Source organism: Carya illinoinensis, chromosome 1 (assembly GCF_018687715.1).
Source record: "Carya illinoinensis cultivar Pawnee chromosome 1, C.illinoinensisPawnee_v1, whole genome shotgun sequence".
In the NCBI taxonomy this organism is placed as follows: domain Eukaryota; kingdom Viridiplantae; phylum Streptophyta; class Magnoliopsida; order Fagales; family Juglandaceae; genus Carya; species Carya illinoinensis.
Window position 1 is genome coordinate 11,082,572 of NC_056752.1, and position 6,648 is coordinate 11,089,219.

Consider the following 6,648-nt stretch of genomic DNA (forward strand, 5'->3'; position numbering starts at 1 on the left):
GAAATTGCCTTATACCCCATTTTCTACTTAAAAAAAGATAAAATTATCTCTATTAAATTAAAAAAAAAAAATTGAATATTTTACACGATTAGTTTTAAAGAATTAAACAAATCCTCTTTTTGAAAATAGAAAATAACAAAAGCAGTAAGATTAATTGTCCTAACAGAGATTTTCCCCCGAAGCAGAGTACTTCTATTCTTGGTAGATTTATATATGATAACATATTACTGGCTTATGCAGCCATGCACTTCATGAACAACAGGATGAGAGGGAGGTTGCTATAAAACTCGATATGAGAAAGGCCTCCGATAGTATTGAATTGTGTCTTCTAAATTAAGGTTGTTATGCAAAAAATGCATTTTGATAGCAGATGGATCAATTTCATTATATATGAACCATGTAAATTCATCCCAACACGAGGAATTAAACAAGATGATTCATCTCATCTCATCTTGTGTGCAGAAGCTTTAAATTCCCTTCTTGACAATGCTATAAAAGTACTGAACATCACAGGTCAAGTTCGACAATGGGCAAAACCTCGATCTTACTGGCTTTCAAAAAAATAAAATGGAATGTTACAATTGACAAGAAATATCTGCGATAGAGTAGGCATTGGTGTGGTGCCTATGATGACGAGAGACACGCATTACGTACCCAGCTGAAGCCAATAATGATGCTTTACAAGAGGTAATTAAAATGCCATTATAAGTGAAGAAGAACAATTTGTTCTAGAAGGTCATATGGCTAGTCATGCTTGTTTGTTTGATCTTCCCAAAAATAAAATCTATTAAAGAGAAATAGTTTAGTCATAAAAAGATTACACAAAAATAATCTCCATAAACCGATGTGGCTTTATATGATTCCTTAAATTATTTTTATTATAAAGTATATTTAATAGATCACATGAAGTTACTTCAATTTATAAACTTATTTTTATATAATTTTTTTGTGACTGTAACACTCCTATTTACTAAAATATGTATTATTTATTTTTAGTGTTCCATTCAATTCAAGGTATTTCTCCCAAGCCAAAACTTCTTTGGAAAATCGACTGGTTATTGCACCGAAGGAAACATTATTATTAGGTAGTCTGAATTAGGCCTGCAACTCGACCTGCCCATAGAGGTTTTGTGACAGCACTGACCCGACTCAGAGACATATTGGACGCGCCAACCTGACCCGAATTCAGCTAGTTGAGTCAGACTTTTTTTTTTTAATTTTTTACCAACTTTAATAAAAACAGAAAGGTGTTAAAGGCATGTGGGATTAAGATTGAACAATCGATGGCCTTCACCTAACCCATATGCCTTTACCCATCAGCATTAATTAGCATCACTCATAATGGTCAATGCATTTTTTGCAAGCTTCTGAAGTCTAACTTGTTTGCCCGACATCATATTCGGACAAAGAATGGTAAAAAAGATAGTCATTGAAGATGTTCCATTGATATTAGAGACCATTTACTTTGGATATCATAATAGTAGATGAGTCTATTGTGAGATAGGCATAACAACTACAAACTAAGTTAGTGTCTTTCTATTGTCGCTCTTTTTCATTTCTTATTTTCTTTTTTCATTTTGCCATGCGGACAATTTAATCACACAAGGCCAATTCATAAAAGATGGCCAAATTGTGAAATCAAAGGTTGGGAACTTCGAACTAGGATTCTTCAACCCGAAAATTCATTTGCACAATATGTTGGAATATGGTATTCCATTCTAGAACTATCAATGATATGGGTTGCAAGCAGAGAAATTCTGCATCGGATCTAACTAAGATGATGAGGATGACAAATAGAGGCACAATGAGATGACGAAGAAAGTGGGGCAGGCTAGCGGCTAGGGTTTGATCTGCTGCAAGCTTGAGTTTAAACGTGAAACAGGTTGCTCAGGTTGGAACCAATGTTTAATGGGTTCGATATGAAAGTCATGGTTTTATCAGGCAGGTCGTTCGGGTGGACTAGGTTCACGGTATTTTTGTAGGGGCCTAGTCTAAACTATAAATCACAAAATATCATGTCACTAAAGTTCTTATGAAATCACTTCATTTTAATGATATTATATTATAATATATATAAGAGTGTTAAGGATTCGTAAATTCCGAGACAACGTACGTAATAATCACTCACATGAAAGTTCGAAGAATGCCAACTTCCACTTCCTAAACTCCTGATCATCTGGAACCGGGCAATTTGTTTTGGGATTTTCCATTTGAACTTCCACTAGTGTCTGATCTCCTAATTAATTCATGAGAGCTGCCAATTAGGCTATTTGTATCTTCTTCTTTTTATATTATTATATTATTATTATTGTTATTTTATATACAAGGGAATGAAGATTTCAACCTAACTTTTTTATTTAGAGAATCCATCAAGTCTTATTTCTACTGATCTTCAAGGTGGCCGGGATCTCCTAATTTGCGCACGCAATGTCCATTGCTGCTCATTTATATATCTTCTCGTTTTTTTCAATGAGATCGTCCTTATAGATCATTTTGTGATTGAAAACTTCATGTTGTAGTTTTAAGATCTGCACGTGGATTACAGACAAATCTACTTTTGTAGCATCGTGAAAAGCAACTTCCAGATTTTTAAGACCTTCGCTGTTCCGGCGAACAGAGCGATTACATAAAATACGGGAGACCAAACGCTTAGTGGGCCGTTGTTTGCCCCAGAGCTCAAGTAATGTGCTTGAGATCTCTCTACAAAGCCCATACAATGATTTCTTTATCAGGAGGCCTTTATGATCAGCAATCACAACAGAAGAAGTGCAATTCTTACAAACTCGACACCAGGTGGATCGGTACGAACGTGAAAATCAGCTTCAATTTCATAGCCATTGGCAAATCTAGACGAATACCCGTATACATACATGGGTGATGCTACATTGCCCGCCAATTTGCCTCCCTAAGTTGCCCCCGATCGTTTGGATATTGAACTAAGTTGAGATGAATTGAATTTTTTATGAATATTAATGAGTTGATATAACAGAATGAGTTTTGTAGGACCCACCTAAGATGAGTTTAGATGTATTTGGATGTTAAGATTAGGGCTGTTCATATGGGCCGGATAAACTCGGCCCAGTCCGGAACCCGGACAAATCGGATTCTGGTTACGGGTTCCAGACCAGAATAAATTCGGGCCGGTACCTGCATCTTTAAATCCGGGTCTATCCGGCCCGGATGCAGTTTTAAATCTGGGTACGGTACCCGGGTTTACTATAAAATCGAAATATTTGTTTCGTGCCCTAGCCGCTCCTTCGTCCCTTCCCCCCCCCCCCCCCCCCAAAAACCCCACGGTTTCACTCGCAGACAGGACTGCTCTATCTCCTCTCTCTGCTCTGCTCTGCTCTCTCTCTCTCTCTCTCTCTCTCTCTCTCTCTCTCTCTCTCTCTCTCTCTCTCTCTCTCTCTCTGTGGTCTGCGATGGGGCGATGCCCTACACCTCCTTCCCCCCAATTCACCTTCTCTCATCTGCTCTCTCTCTCTCTCTCTCTGCTCTGCTATGCCCTAGCCCCTATCGGAATCTCTCTCATCTCTCTCTGTGCTATCTGCGATACCGAACGGTGGAAGTGTTTGGCTAGATATCTTTTCTTTTTGGGTTCTATTACGTTTGGGTATGCTTTCTTTCTTCTCTATTTGTTGATTTCTGGTTTGTTTCGGTGAGAATTTTTTGAAAGTTTGAGGAATATTTGTTGATTTGTGGTTTGTTTCGGTGAGAATTTTTTGAAGGTTTGAGGAATATTTTTATGGGTTAGATTTGTTTAGTTGAACAAAGGAAAAAAAAAAAAAACATTTTTGTAAGCACTAGAAGACTGGGTTTGTTGCTATGTACATGTTTAGATCTGTTTAGTTGCAAAATGTTTTGTTTCCCTCAAACAAAGAAGATGGCAATGATAAAAAATGACTTAAAAGTCAGTAAAATAGTTGTGATAGACAGATCTCACTAGAGTCTAGAATAAATAATGACACATTTATTTTTGAGGGAAGCTTCCTCGATGATAAATAGGCTATCAGGAAACATTTGTTCCAAACCAGGAATGATGTAATTCGTCAAGAAAATATCGAGCTTATTTGTATTGACCATCCAAGAAGTATTCATTATTGTTTATTATCATAATTTGACCTACATTGCTTTGGAGTGTTTTAGCTCCAATATGAGTGATTTCATCCAAATTCTAAAAGATAGGGGAGCAATTAGTGATGCTAATGTCCGTATAGACTTGCTGGATTTTAATTTTTGGGTATACAATGATATTTATTGGAGTGGCATTTTGAAGCTTACTATTAAGTCTATTTATTTTGATTTGGTCTATCTTTTTTTTTTTTTTGATAAATAAACAATTTTATTGATCAAAGAATGGCAAAGCCTGAAATACAACTCTACTGCCCCACTTAGGTAGGCACACTAGAGGCAAGAAAGTCTTGAAGGCCATGCCATTAAAATTGATTTGGTCTATCTTATATTCTTATTTTCATGATCTTGTTCTTGGGTTAGCTAATTTGCACTGAACAACACAGAATGGGGCAACACAGGCTCAAAGGTTTTCTTGAAGCTCTTTTGCTATAAAACCATCAGAAATTCGCAAATCAGTTTGGAAATAGCTTCTAGCCTAGCCAGAAAAATGGGTATCAGAATTGGGGGTCACATAGAGAAGGTGAATGCGAAAGAACTGAGTTATAGTGAGTTTGTGCTGAAATACATGGGAAAGAACCAGCCAGTGGTGATGATGGGTCTTATGGATGATTGGAAAGCTTGTAAAGATTAGGTCTTTGTTCATAGCTGATTACTTGTATAAGTTGATGCCACTGCAAGTGTATCGTTCCTGCGTAATTAGGCTCCACCTAATGATTTGATTCAATTAAATTTTAGTTGACCTATCCACAAAACGAGAAAGGACTCGGCAGCATGATGGATTTATTTGTCACTTTTGATTTGCCTTAAGGGTCTGTTTGGAGTTCAATCTTCCACTTCTATTTCTTTTGTTCATGCCATACATACTGTCGAGTTGGAAAATATCATGAGGGTTTGATTTTTTTATTTTTTTGGTCCTCCTAATGCAAGTAATGCGACATGAATACATTTGAACTTCTGGCATGACCATAATCCATAAGAAACCTTCAATTGAGGAAGCGTAAGAGATGCTTGTCTGTGTACTGGGACACCATTAGTGAGAGACGATGCTAAACATATGTTATTCTGTTATTTATTTCTAACATCTGTGTTTAAGTTAGTCTTATTAGAGTTCGTTTCAAGGCTTTAGGCCTATTTACCTGTACATATTCATGTCATCTCTGCCATTGACATGAATATGTTATGAATTAGAAAGCAAGGAAGCACTAGGTTTTTTGTTTATTTTTCTGTACTTAATCTAAATGGAAGCATTAGGACTACCAGCACCTGAGACTGTTGGTTGCATCTCCCAGCTCAAATAGAAGATGTCAGGTAATATATTCACTGAATGAATATTTGTGTTCATATATGTTTCCAATTTATTTGATAGAAAAGAAAATAAATTAATGTGCTCATTTAATTTGCATGCTAACAAACATTGCCAGAAAATTTACACTTCCAAAATATATATATTTTATTTTCCTTGCTAAGTAATATGGTTTTGTGATTTTCGGAGATTAAAAAAATTGTGGACTTTGAATGTGCATTCAAGAAGATTTGCAGCATCATCAAAGAGGAAGGAGGTTCAGAGGAAGGAGGTCTAGAAGATTTTTCAAAGTTGTGTTTTGTAATTCATATGTTGTAATTTTGTGTTTGTTAATGTATAAATACTAAAAAATCTAATATGTAGTTTGCATTGTATTTGCATGTAATATGGATATATTTTCTTTTACATACATTTAGTTAGAAAGGTAATTAGTTTCTAACTTTAGTTTCTTTTACATGATTTTCTGAAATGTATGCTTTTAAACAAAAAAAAAAAGAAAAAAAAAAGTCTTTTTTGGTAAAAATTGAACAATGTTCAATGCTATTATGCTTTTCAACATAATTTCTTGAAATATAGACTTTTAGGTAAAAAAACAAAATGTTTTCGACATTATTTTTTTATTAGGGAAAAATTTAATCAAATGCTTGAGGTTTCTTATATATATTCTGGTTTTGAAAAATTTGGATCTATCCGGATTTCGGATTGAGTCTGATCCGTGTTAAGCCGGTCCGGATTCTAGCCCGGATTTGAAACCCGGGTTCTGGGTTGGGTATACCCGGATTCCGAATCAGGAATCCGGATGAACAGTCTTAGTTAAGATAGGTTAAGATGTATTGATAAAAAGTTAAAAAAGATTGTGAGTCTCGCGTATAAAGAGGTGTTAAGTTTAAAGAGGTTATGGATTCTACATGTATAGGGATTTTGAGTTGAAATGAGTTTAATAATTTAAGAGTTGGATGTTCTGATGTTAGATTCAGTTTAAAATTAGATTAAATTAAATTGATCTCAATTGAGTCTAAGTTCTAAATAGGACGCAAAACTTAGCATCTTTCTACGTACATATGTAGACTGGCCAGTGCTCACACATGTTGAGGAGGAGCACCAAAAAGTAGAAATATTCCCCTTTGGCCCTTTGTCATTAAATGAAAATTAGAAAAGTCTTTCTTTAAATAAAAAATTGGGCCTCTAAAATTTGAAGAATTATTTGTCTC

General features: G+C 35.4%; 1 long non-coding RNA gene across 1 annotated transcript; it reads left to right on the plus strand.

Annotated features, from left to right (window-relative positions):
• The first annotated feature begins 3,291 nt into the window (after positions 1-3,291).
• LOC122310403 lies at positions 3,292-5,822 on the plus strand. Its single transcript, XR_006242609.1, has 2 exons — positions 3,292-3,613; positions 4,495-5,822. It is a non-coding gene; the product is annotated as an uncharacterized LOC122310403 (long non-coding RNA).
• Positions 5,823-6,648: the final 826 nt, after the last annotated feature.